Source organism: Hyaena hyaena, unplaced genomic scaffold (assembly GCF_003009895.1).
Source record: "Hyaena hyaena isolate Hyena2069 unplaced genomic scaffold, ASM300989v1 scaffold_208, whole genome shotgun sequence".
Lineage (NCBI taxonomy): Eukaryota > Metazoa > Chordata > Mammalia > Carnivora > Hyaenidae > Hyaena > Hyaena hyaena.
The window spans coordinates 2,468,508-2,482,491 of NW_024080839.1; the positions used below are offsets into that span (position 1 = coordinate 2,468,508).

General features: G+C 34.3%; 1 protein-coding gene across 1 annotated transcript in view; it reads left to right on the plus strand.

The window, feature by feature from the left end:
• Positions 1 to 726: 726 nt before the first annotated feature.
• Positions 727 to 13,984, plus strand: part of FUT8 (fucosyltransferase 8) — a gene marked incomplete at its 3' end in the record, with an annotated part of 153,850 nt that continues 140,592 nt past the window's right edge. Inside the window, exon 1 of the mRNA XM_039242142.1 lies at positions 727 to 738. The remainder of the gene's footprint in view (positions 739 to 13,984) is intronic.

Below are 13,984 nucleotides of genomic sequence, written 5' to 3' on the forward strand. Positions count from 1 at the left end.
AGAGAGAGAGAGAGAGAGAGAGAGAGTAAATGAGCAGGGGAGGGCCATAGAGTTAGAGGGAGACACAGAATCTGAAGCATGGTCCAGGCTCTGAGCTGTCAGCACAGAGCTCAATGTGAGGCTCTAACCCACAAGCAGTGAGATCATGACTTAAACCAAAGTGGGATGCTTAACTGACTGAGCCACCCTCGTGCCCCTGCTTTGGTTGATTTTGATGGGCATTCTCTGTGCCTCCTGGATTTAGATGTCTGTTTCCTTCCCTAGGATAGGGAAGTTTTCTGCTATGATTTCTCAAAATAAAATTTCTCTCTTCTTCTTCTGGGATTCCTATAATACAGATGTTACTGTGTTTGATATCATCACTGAGTTCCCTAAGTCTGTTTTTGTGTTGGATAATTCTTTCTCTGTCTTGTTCAGCTTTATTATTTTCCATTATATTATTTCTGGACCCTGTAGTTTATCATGAATTGACTTGAATGCAGGTCTTTGGTTTGAAATTATTTTGGATATATTTCCTTCTGAGCATCTAGTTTTGACATTTTCTGCATATAAAAATGAATGAATAAACATATGAAATTGCCTTTGAATCTTATTTCTAATTCTTTATCTAATTCTTTATTAAAATCTTGATTTTAAGACAAGTTTAATTTTTTCTTTTTGGCTAGGATTTTAATTATAGGTATTAAATAAATATTTGCACACTTGGGTAATATTCATGCATTTAGTTTTTCATTCAACGTATATTAATAAAGTGCTTGCTGTGATTTAGGCACTGTACTCTAAGTCCCTGTTCTACTAGTGCATACCTTTTAGTATTGGAAGTAATTAAGCCACTAAGTGTTGTGATAGAGAATCATGAAGAATGGTGAGTGGTTTTTTTTTTTTTAAAAGACAAGATGTCGTAGCATTCTTGTAGGGTGTTGTAACCATTTGTTTTTCTTGCTTTCAAGGTCCTAATTTTATTCTGAAGCCTATCCTTATGGATAAATCCTGATTAGTCTAAGCCATAATAGTAATCCCATTCCATTTGTCAGTGAATGATTTTGTGAGGCACAGGTGAGTCAGTCTTGGAAATAAAATGTGCAGATCTTCTGGGGGAGACTTCTATCAGTAGTTTCTTTTTCCTTAAAATGAGAGACCAAAGGAGATTACCTGTTGTTCTTTGGTAATGTTCCGTAATTACATGTAGTTGGGGTTGAGGCAGCTAACTTGTTCATGAAGAGTGCTAGCATAAGGACAGCAGCTGACATGCCAGGGGGATAGAATAGAAAGATGGAAATCAATTTTTGGAGAGACTAAATAAACTGTTTATCTACTGAGAAGTTAAAATCTCCTTATCTTTGAAGCTATTTTGAATTAGACTTTCTCTAACTTCTAATATGTTGTAATTGATAAAGGTTCTCAGGAACTGTCTCTGAAAAGAAGTGACATTTATTTAAATAGAGATCTGAATTATGAGAATGAGTCAAACGAATTGCAGTCCAGGTAGAAGGAACAGCAAGAATGAAGGTCCCATGATAGATAAGAAGTTGACAGAAGGGTAGTATACCTCGTTTCTATTGACCAAAGGAAAGATAGTAGTACCTGATATTTATAAATTGTATTACAATTTATAAATCACCTTTACATAACCTTATTTCATATGATCTTTACGGTTATGTGAGGGTGTGTACTGTTATTCCCATTTTATAGTTGGGAAACTGCCCATATGTTTATAGCCAATCATTAAAGAAATGGTTGCTGCTTCTATATTATGCTGCCAATCAGATAAATATTGCGTAGTACTTAATAATCAGATAAAATGGTAAGAGTATACATTTTGTTTGAATTTTTTAGTATTATCGCTTTTTAGCAGTTTTAATTTATTCAGGGCCAAAGGTACTGATGCCAAGGCCAGATTTCTGGACCCATTTGAATAGTACAAATTAATTGCATCAGTAAACACAACCTGGTGTGTTATCTTGAGTTAAGGTGAGTGAGATGCTCCTGATAGAGACCTCATTAATGTGATTATTTGTTTGCAGTTCATAATGAGGAAGATTAATTTCTAAGATATTGGCTGGTTTCAGTGAATTTAAATAGAGTATTTTGTGCTTTTATATTCAGGATGCCTAGCATTTTAAATTCATATGTGCATATACTGTGACCTTACTGATAAGCAATGTGAAAGTATGATAGATGACTCTGTAAGTAATGAATTACAATTGAATTTCATAGTCTTGGTAGGGGCTATATGAAAATTTCCTTCTCTGTTCTTCCCTCCCCTTCGCTGATTTTCCCCTCCCTGGCATTCTTGCCTCCCTTTTTCTACTTTCTTCCTCCCTCCCTTTATTTTACATTTCAGCTTATTTGGTTTTTCCAAGTTCTTTAACATAAATAAAAGTTGATTTCAACTAACATTAAAGGCTATTTTAATTTATGACACTATTTTTATTTTTTTTCTACTTTCTTAAATTAATAAACACATAATTTTATACCCTGCCCTTTTTCCATATATGGAGGCTGGACAGTAAGAAATATTTTAAATAAATTCTGTAACAGTACTTAATTTGAAAAATGAATACAGATCAAATGAGAAGAAATTTAAAGTCTTGGGTGTTTGGTAACTGAAATTGAACTCTATGTACAGGGGCTTTTTAAACATTTGTATTTTATAATGGATAATTAGCTTTTCTCTAAAAGTTTTATTTATGTTTCCCTTTATCAACCTGACCCCTTTAAAGTGCAATAGTTACACTTAACTCCTGCTACATTATATTAGTCATTAATTTGTTTAAATTTGTTTAATAAGTAATTTTATTTTTCTGTTGTATTTTTCATTTATTACAGTGAATTACTTCAAGAAACCATCTATAATAATAATTTGGTTTTTACTTTTTCCAGTTAAGAAAGTAAATTCTTCTAGGGGCGCCTGGGTGGCTTAGTCGGTTAAGCGTCCGACTTTCGCTTAGGTCATGATCTCGCGGTTCGTGGGTTCGAGCCCCGCGTCGGGCTCTGTGCTGACAGGCAGCTCAGAGCCTGGAGCCTATTTCAGAGTCTGTATCTCCCTCTCTCTCTGACCCTCCCCTGCTCACGCTGTCTCTCTCTCTTTCTCCTAGAAATAAATAAAAATATTTGAAAAAAAAAGTAAATTCTTCTAAAGATGACAACTCTCTGAACTATATATTTTATAATAATAATAACTAGTATGTATTTTTCTTAGGGAATCATTATTTGAATATTTGTGGTTATTTCTTTTGTTTTGAGAAAGGGTTAAACTACTAAGAATATTCAACACAATTTCTCTATGGTTTGTTAATTATATTACTAGTGATTTGAATCGATCCTTATTGTTTTTGAAATATGTGAGAAATACAATCTTCACATTACATTTGGATTGAAGTTGATTATTTTAATGGAATAATTACCTTTGAAATTTTTTATTAAAAACAGAATGTACAATGATTTTGCTGAAAAAAGTATTTCATTGATACCCGAGATGCAAGCAACTAATTTAGCAATCTTCAATGATTGACATTTTAAATTACATTAATAAAATGGAGACAGTTTAAACTTTCTCTTAAAATGTTTTTCAACTTTATTGAAGCATAATTTCCATCAAGCAAATGTACCCATATTAAGTGTACAGTTAGATGATTTTTCTCAAATTTATAACTTTATGTACCTGTCATTCCCCTTTTTAGTCAGTCACTGCTTGTTCCTTGGCACTATGTATTAGTTTCTTTGTTCTAAAATTTCATGTTAATGTGTACTTTTTTTTGTTCCTGGTATCTTTGCCAGATATATTATTGAAATTCATTCATGTTGTTGTGTATATTAGTAGTTTGTTTCTTTTTACTGCTGCATACTCTTTTATTATACGAATGTTTCACAATTTGTTTATCCATTCATGTGTTTGGTGATACTTAGATTTTTTGCAAAATTTTGGGTCTTATAATAAAGTAGCTGTGAACATTCTTGTTCAAGACTTTGTATAGGTCTTAATTTACCTCGTAAATACTTAAGAGTGGAAGGTTTATAAATATATATTCAACATCTTTAATAGTTACAAGGCTATATAGTTATTCAGATTGTCTATTAATTTCTGATTGAGCTTTGCTTTTGTTTCTAAGAAATTTATGCCTTTCTTCTTGGGCTTCACACCCAGCCTGGAGCGTACTTGAAGGAAGGAAGGAAGGAAGGAAGGAAGGAAGGAAGGAAGGAAGGAAGGACGGACGGACGGGCGGACTGAGGGAGGGAGGGGGGAGGGAAGGAGGAGGGAGGGAAGGAGGGAGGGAGGGAGGGAGGGAGGGAGGGAGGGAGGGAGGAAGGAAGGAAAGAAAGAAAGAAAGAAAGAAAGAAAGAAAGAAAGAAAGAAAGAAAAGGGAAGGAGGGAGGAAAGGAGGGAGGGAAGAAGGAAAGAAGGATGGAAGGAAGGGAAGGGAGGAAGGAAGGAAGAAAGAAAGAAAGATTTGCCAGTTTCAGATCTGACTTCGTATTTTTTGACACAAAGTTGCTTATAATATTCTCTTACCTTTTTGTAGCATCTGTAGTAATGTTCCCTCTTCCATTCCTAATATTGGCAACTTCTGTCTTATTTTCTCTCTCCCCTTGATTAGTTCAGCTGAAATATTATTAATTTTATAGGTCTTTTCAAGGAATTTGTATCCATTTTTTTCCTAATGCTTATCTGTTTTATGTTTCATTGATGGGGTTTACATTTTGAACCTTTTACCTATTTCACCAAACTTTCAAATATTGTCATACTTCTTGAAGGATAATGTAGGAACTTAAAAACATATCTTTCCTTTGTCTGCCTGTCATCTTCTATTATTATTGTTTATGACATTGTTATATGTCTCATAATACTTTGTCATTACTTACAAGAATAATTTATTTCAAAATAAATTAAAATAAGGGATTTCATTTATACTTACCATACGTTTAATATGTCTGTTTAAGTCCATTGTTTATGTTCGCATTTCCAACTACAATCAGCCTGAAAAGCATTCTTTTATATATATAAAAGAATCTTTTATATATATATATGTCTTGTAATTTGTATCTGTCACCCACAAGTGACAGAGTTCTTGAAAATGTTCTTGTTTTGCTTTTATCTTAAAAAAAACTTTTTATTTTGGAATAATTTTAGAATTATAGAAAGTTTGCAAAAGAAAGTACAGAAGTTTCCATATACTCTTTGCTCATGTTTCCCTAATGTTGACATCTTACACAGCTTTGGTAATTTGCCAAACTAATAAATTAACAATGGTGCAATACTAGTAACTAAACTACAGATCATATTTGGGGAAGTGTCCCTTTTTCTTCTAAGATCCAATCCAGGACACCATGTTGCATTTATTCATTATGTCTCCTTGGTCTTTTCAACTATTTTGACAGTTTCTTAGTTGTTTCATGTTTTTTATTACCTTGATAGTTTTGAAGAGTATGTATGGATCAAGTATTTTTTGAATGATCCTCAGTTTGGGTTTGTCTGTTATTATTCTCATTGTTAGAATGAAGTTAGGAGTTTGCAGATGAATACTACAGAGATGATGTGCCCTGTTCTTAGTACCATTTAGAATTGTTCCATCACTGTAAAAATTTTCCCTGCGGCCCCTTTTAATCAGCCTCTCCTTGCATCTTCAACCTTTTTCCATTTATTGCTGAATAGTATTCCTTTGTTTTATCAGAGTTAAATTCATTCACCTGTTGAAGACCATCTCAATTTTTCCAGTTTTTTTCTATTTTATATAAAGCTGCTGTGAACATTTGAGTATTAGGTTTTGTGAGAACATAACCTTTTATTCCTCGATAAATGGCAGTCTCGGGTAACTGTAGTTTTAACTTTGAATTCTAAAACTACTTTAAGAAAACATAGGAGAAAATATATGTGACCTTGGATTTGGGATTGAACTTTTAGATATAATACAAAAACCACAATTAGAAAAGAATCAATTGTATTTCATTAAAAAACTTAAAATTTTTGTTGTGTGCAAGACACTCTTAAAAGAATTGAAAGGTAAGTAACAGATTGGGAGAAAATATTTGAAAAATTGCATACCTGATAAAAGATTTGTATCTAAACTGTATAAATAACTCTTAAATCTCAATAATAAGCAGTCTAATACAGAAATGGCAAAAAGATCACAATAAACATTTCACTAAAGAGGATATATGGATGGCAAATAAACACATGAAAACATGATCACATTTCTTAATGTCATTTATTGTTAGGGAAACTGGATGCAAATTGAAATCACACTAAGATACCACTATACAATATTAAAATTCCCAAATGCTGGGAAGATTGTGGAGTAACAGGAACTCTCATTGCTGGTTGTAACTCAGAATCAGCCACTACTTTGGAGTACAGTATGGCACTTTTTTTTTGTATATAAACATACATTTTCTTTATGATACCGTAGTCCCACTCTTATGTATTTACCCAAGTTAAGTGAAAAGTTCACAGAAAAATGCTTTTCTCTTTGAAAATATTTTCACCACATAACGTGTAGTTTTGCCATTTTTTTAATTTTAGCATTTTTAAAATATGTTCCATTGTCCCCTAATTTGTACTTTTTTCTAAGAAGCCCCTGAAATTCTTTTTATATATTTGTATTTTTCTCTGTGACTACTTTTCCCGTCTAAATTATGATTTTATTTGTATTTTAAAATACCTTGGAAATTCTGCATATGCCCATGACTAAGCTTATTTACACTGTTTTCAAGTCCACTTAACTTCTCTTCTGTGGAATCTAATCTGCTCTTTAATCCTTTCCAAGACATTTTTAAAAATCTGATTTTTTATTTAGTTATAGAAGTTTTTTTTTTGTTATAGCTATTTCTTTTTCAGTTTTCACATTTATTTTTTTTAAATGTTTTATTTATTTCTAGGAGAGAGAGAGAGATACAGCGTTAGCAGGGGAGGGTCAGAGAGAGAGGGAGTCACAGACTGAAACAGGCTCCAGGCTCTGAGCTGGCAGTCAGCACAGAGCCCGACGCGGGGCTCGAACCCACGAACCGCGAGATCATGACCTAAGCGAAAGTCGGATGCTTAAGCCACCCAGGCACCCCTCAGTTTTCAAATTTAAATCTTAGCATATATTTTTTGTAATTGTTTCAGTTTTCTTATATGCTATCATCATTTCTGTCTTAGGGATTTGTTTTATTTATTTATTTATTTTTTATCAATAATTACTTTATTTTTTTTATTTATTTTTTTTTTACAAATAGTTTATTGTCAAATTAGTTTCCACATAACACCCAGTGCACATCCCCACAAGTGCCCTCCTCCATGCCCATCCCCCCCTCCCCCCCACATCCATCAGTCCTCAGTTTTTGTCAGCATTCAAGAGTCTCTCATGGTTTGCCTCTCTCCCTTTCCCCCACCATTTCCCCCCTTCTTCTCCCGATTGGTCCTCTGTTAAGTTCCTCCTAGTCCTCCTATACATGCACACATATGATATTTGTCCTTCTCTGCCTGACTTATTTCGCTCAGCATAACACCCTCAAGGTCCATCCATGTAGCTACACATGGCCAGATTTCATTGTTTCTCATTGCCATGTAGTATTCCATGGTACAGATAAACCACATCTACTTGATCCATTCATCTGTTGATGGACACTTAGGCTCTTTCCATGTTTTAGCTATTGTGGAGAGTGCTGCTATGAACATTGGGGTACATGTGCTCCTATGCCTCAGCATTTCTGTATCCCTTGGGTAAATTCCTAGCAGTGCTATTGCTGGGTCCTAGGGGAGTTCTATTGTTAGTTTCCTGAGGAACCTCCACACTGTTTTCCAGAGGGGCTGTACCAGTTTACATTCCCACCAACAGTGTAGGAGGGTGCCCGTTTCTCCACATCCTCGCCAGCATCTAGAGTTCTCTGATTTGCTCATTTTAGCCACTCTGACCGGCGTGAGGTTGTATCTCAGTGTGGTTTTGATTTGTATTTCCCTGATGAGGAGGGATGCTGAGCATCGTTTCATGTGTCTGTTGGCCATCTGGATGTCCTCTTTGGAGAAGTGTCTGTTCGTATCTTCTGCCCATTTCTTCACTGGGTTGTTTGTTTTTCGGGCATGTAGTTTGGTGAGTTCCTTATAGATTCTGGATATTAACCCTTTATCTGATATGTCATTTGCAACTATCTTTTCCCATTCCGTTGGTTGCCTGTTAATTTTCTGGGTTGTTTCCTTGGCTGTGCAGAAGCTTTTAATCTTGATGAGGTCCCAACAATTTATTTTTGCTCTTGATTCCCTTGCTTTTGGGGATGTGTCAAGTAAGAAGTTGCTGCGGTGGAGGTCAAGGAGGTTGTTTCCTGCTTTCTCCTCTAGGGTGTTGATCGTTTCCTGTCTCACGTTCAGGTCCTTTATCCATTTTGAGTTTATTTTTGTGCATGGTGTGAGAAAATGATCTAGTTTCATTCTTAAAGCACTCTACACATTCAATTCAATTCCCATCAAAATTGCACCAGCATACTTCTCAAAACTAGAACAAACTATCCAAAAATTTGTATGGAACCACAAAAGACCTCGAATAGCCAAAGTAATCCTGAAAAATAAAACCAAAACGGGAGGGATCACCATCCCAGACTTAAGCCTCTACTACAAAGCTGTCATCATCAAGACAGTATGGTATTGGCACAAAAACAGACACATAGACCAATGGAACAGAATTGAGAACTCAGAAGTGGACCCAAAAGTATACAGCCAACTGATCTTTGACAAAGCAGGAAAGAATATCCAATGGAAAAAAGACAGTCTTTTTAACAGATGGTGTTGGGAGAACTGGATAGCAACATGCAGAGGGATTTGTTTTAAATTAACTGATTTTCTTCTTGATTCTAAGTCACATTTTCCTCCTTATTGGCATCATGGTTAAAACACAGTTTTATGGGGGTAAAAGGAATTTGTAATTTATTAAGCCGTATTTCTGTTGATGGGCAGTTAGATTTTTTTCCAGTATGGAAATATTGGAAAAATGTTGTAAATGCATTTTTTCATGTGTTAAAATGCACATAGTATCAATTCCTAGTAGTGGAATTTCTCATCATAGGGCATGTTTATGTAAATATTTGTTACATGGTACCATATTTCCCTTTGCACAGTGTATAAGTGTATACATACTTATATTAGTTAAATAAGTGCTGATTGATTTTTGAGTGTAGAAGACTACCCTCTTATGAACATCGTTCATAGTAGAACAGCCTTTGTTCTGACCCTCATTAGTCAATTAGTTCTATAGCATATTTTCATATGCTCATCTTTTGGCCTTGGCAATAAAGTGAAGCCACTTGAATGTAATTCTTGGAAACCTCTGCACATAGTCATATGCTAAAGGAAGTGGCTGTTGCTCATTTTCATATTTGTTAGAGGCAAGAACAGTCCATTTGACAGTGTTATAAGTGGTACTGTATTTGTTGTCATTTTTAATGGAATGATTAAACTAGTTCTGTCCTTTAGAAGTGTATTAGTGGCATAGTTCATATTCAGTTTCTCACTGTATCACTGTTGGTTGCTCTAAGAAGAGGCTTTTGTGAGGCTGTTTCTGTTCAATTACTTCCCTTTGTAATTAGAATCCATTAGAATATTACCTCTTAAAGGCAGAAATTTTTGTCTGTCTTGTTCATGGCTACAATCCAGTGCCTAGGACAGTGTCTTTCATATGATAGGGATTTATTAAGTATTTCTTGGGTGAATGAGTGATCGAATCATGGTGTTTTATAGAATTAGGTAAAGTACCTATCTTTGTTTTTTAGCAGCTTTGACTAATTTTAAATTTATCCTTCCAGCGGTTCTCTTCATTTCTTGGATTTGTGGTTTATCATTCATTCATTTTAGAAAATTCTCAGCTAACATCTTTTAAAATATATTTTCTGCCTCATTTTCTGTCCTCTCTGCAGCTCCAATTATATATGATTTAGATCATTTGATATCCTCTCATAGTTTTTGAATTCCTTTTTTTCACAGTTGTTTTTCCTCTTCACATTTTATTTTTGATAATATCTGTGACCTCTTGTCATGTTCACGGATTCATTTTCATGTCTGTCCAGTTTTCTGATAAGCTTGTTGAAGGTCCTCTGACATTTTATTTTTGTTTATTTGGTATTTCATCTGCTAAGTCCTCCATTAGTTCATGTATGTTGTCCACATTTATCACAGATTTTTAAATGTATCAGTTATAATTATTCTAAAATTTCTGTCTGATAGTTCTAACATCTGGTTCATTTGTGAGTCTGGTTCTGGTGTTTACTTTATCTAAAAATGGTTTGTTATATCTTGCTTTTTTTATGTCTCATGATTTATGTTGTGTGCCAGACATTTTAAGTACAGAGCAGTAAAGACTGAGGTGAATGGTATTTATGCCCAGAAATGGGCACCTTTCTTCTTTGAGGCTGTTTCTTTATATATGGATGGGGATGGGGTCATTCCAGCCTGTGATTGAATTGTTCTTTTTGCAGTTGTTACTCTCACTGAATCAGGGACTTAAAACTCTTACAGTAGTTGAATACTGCTACTTTATTCTTGGTGTGGGGCCTTGGAGTGCTAAGATTCTTTGCTCAATATTCTAGTTCATTCTTAGCCTTTAGTATGTCCTTGGATGCCTGCATCACAAGATGATCTCTCTCAGTGTTCTTTGTAATTTTTGATTAGTTGCTGGAGAGTGTGAACTTTATACCGTTCACTTTCCTGAAAGAATGTTGAGTTTTATTTTGATAGACATTTAATTTACTTTTAGATCACCTTGATCCTTTTGTAGCTTGTTTTTAAGTTTTGTTATAGCTTTTGTCAGCCTAATCTTTATTCTATGGCTAGAGTCATTAAACTTTGGCTCATGAGCTAAATCTGGTCGACAGCATGTTTTTATATAGCTTTTGAGCTAAAATTGGATTTTACATTCTTAAAGGGCTATAATGAAAAATAAAAACAAAAATAATATTTTATGATAGAGACTGTGTATGTCCCACATAGCTTGTGATGTTTATTATCTTTCTCTTTAGAGAAAATTTTCTGATCCCTACTCCAGGGCTTACATAACTTTAACTTTAAGATGTTTTATTTCTTGGCTTTCTGCTGAATGCCCTAGATTTTCTATGTGGCATTTTCATTTTATTTGGGTGGAACTCCTAGGTTTTCCCCTTTATATAATCTCTGAGAGATGTTCATTTTTCAGTTACCTAGTATTTTTCTGTCCTTGATAATTGTTTTTTGCCAGCCTCATGAGACTTCTGCATGTAGAGCTTAGTATCTAGCCAAAGACTAAAGGATCACCCATGCAAATTTTTGGATCTTTTTCTCTGGGCAACTCCTTCCTCTTTAATATACTGACTTGAGATCCTCTCCCCTTAAACTTTTAAACTTTATTAGTCTCTTTTGTATCACCTCAGGAAGACAGCTGTGCTTTGCCTGGGTTCTCCCCTTTTGTGAGGGCGTTCAGTAAATTTTAGGCAGAAAGCTGGAGTGATTACAGGGCTTACCTTTGATTGTTAATCTCATCTCAGGCATCGCTGTCTTGTCTGACCATTGCCCAATCTCTGAAAACAGTTTTTCTGAATATTTAGGTTTGCTAGTTGTTTACATGTAAGGGCAAATCTAGTACTAGTTATTCTGACATGGTTGGAAGTGGAACTCTGTTTAGCAAACATTAATAAAATTGCCTTTAGGCCTTTGGAATATGGTATAAAACTAAGCTATAAATTGAGTTTAATTTTTATAGTATTTGTAAGATGTATTAGCAGGATGTATAAGAAAATGTGATTAAGATTCAATTCTATCTGGTATCTTGAATGCCTACTCTGTGTGTGCCTTAGAGTTTGTGCAACTTGCTGGGGACAGAAAGAATAACACATGAATTGAAGACCTGGCACTCAGCCCCAGTAGGAAGTAGGCATGTATATTAATTATCTATTGTTATATAACAAATTGCTCTAATACTATGTGGTTTAAAACAGTTATTATCTGCTGGTTAAGAATCTGGACATGGTTTAGCTAGATAATCTGAACTCAAAATGTGAACCAAGCTCTAGTCACATAAAAGTTTGACAGGTGCAGGATCCATTTTCAAGCTCACTCATGTGGTCGTTGGCAGATTCATTCCATTCCACATGGGCCTTTTCAAATGGCAGCATCAAAGTAAACACAAAGAGAGAATGTGAGAGGTGCCTGACTTCGGCTCAGTTCATGATCTCACAGCCTGTGGGTTCTAGCTCCGCATCGGGCTCTGTGCTGACAGCTAGCTCAGAGCCTGGAGCCTGTTTCAGACTCTGTGTCTCCCTCTCTCTCTGACCCTTCCCTGCTCACGCTATCTCTCTCTCTCTCTCCCAGAAATAAATAAAAAACATTAAAAAAATTTTTAAAAAAGGAAGAGAGAATGTGAACAAGATAAAAGTATCAGTCTTTTGTAAACTTATCTCAGAAGTGAAATCATACCACTTTGCTGTATTCTATCTAAGAAGCAAGTCACTAGGTCCAGCCCACATTCAGGAGGTGGAGATTACACAGGGCATAAATGCAGGACACAGGAATCATTGGCAGCTAATTTAGGAACTGCCTACAATAACATATGGTATATAAATTATATAAAATATTATAAATGAGTCTATAAAATAATGTAACAGCATTAACATATGTAGCATAAGAACAAGTTGCTAGTGATATGCTAACTGCTTCCCACAGATTATTTTGTGGGAAGCCTCTTCTAGTATTCTGTGGGAGCGGTAGTGAATATTATATCCATTTGGGAAAGGTAGTGTATATTATATCCATTTTACAGAAAAACAAATTGAACTTCAGTAAGGTTACCTAGCTGTGATATAGCAGAACAAGAATTACTATATCTGTGATATAGCATACTAGAACTCTAGTCTGGCTTTGCCTATTCTAGTACCCATATTTTTAATTTCCATATCTTATCAGCATTAAAATAGTATTAAATAGTATTAAAATAGTATTAACTTTTATTGAGCATCTCTTATGGGCTTAGCATTATAGTAAGTGCATTATATATGAATGCCATCTAAGCCTCAGAGTACCTTTATTAAAGCTCTCAATTTTACTGATTACATACTTTAGCTTTCAGATTCAAAAAATTACTTTGAAAAATTAACATTTTTTTTGTTTCAGAGACATTAAACAAATATAACCCAAAGAATCTGTGTAAACACCAAAAAAAAAATCATTTAAATACCCATTACCTTTACAAAAAGTGGTATTACTAATTAAATAAATTTATGTAAGGAAACCTGACACATTTCAATCCACTTAATATTCTGAAGAAAATGTATTTTACAGATGAAAGGTGGTATGTGAATCTCAAATAAGAATGAATTTATAAATACTTAATCCACTGCTAGAAGTCTCAGCAAACACTACTATACAAATTTTAGTCAGAAACCAGCTCATGTAGTTAATGTTGAAATATTTTTACTAATAAATTTGAAATATTTTCATTAATAAATTCTTTCACAAATCAAGTGGCTTTCCTGTCAATGTCTGTACATATTTTCTTTAGTCATCCCATTGTTTTTGCAAAGTGAATCTTTTAGATGAGGCAAGTAAGACAAAATAATGAAAAATCATTTTCTCATGTTTGAAAGGTAACCATAAGTTGATGTTATGGTCTTTTAGACGAGTTTATTTTAAATATTTGAGGGTGTCTTGTAAGATATGTGTTGATAATAGTAAATCCTAAAGCTTATGAATGAATTTATTTTTGAACTGTTTTCCTTATAATAGCAGTGTCTTACTTTCTACATTCAGATTTGCTTTCTTAAGTGGGGCATAAAATGGCACTTGAAGCTGATGTGCACAAATTGTGTAATATATCATACTAAAGTATGTCATGTATGGTATCCTTTACTCATTCGCTTATTTCTTCAACAATTTTATTAGTTCCTACTAAGGGTCGAGCACTGCTCTGAGTACTTGGGATACATCAGTGAACAAAATGGGGAAATATCAGGGAGTTTACATTTTAACAGATATAGTTCAAACAATAGGCAGTAA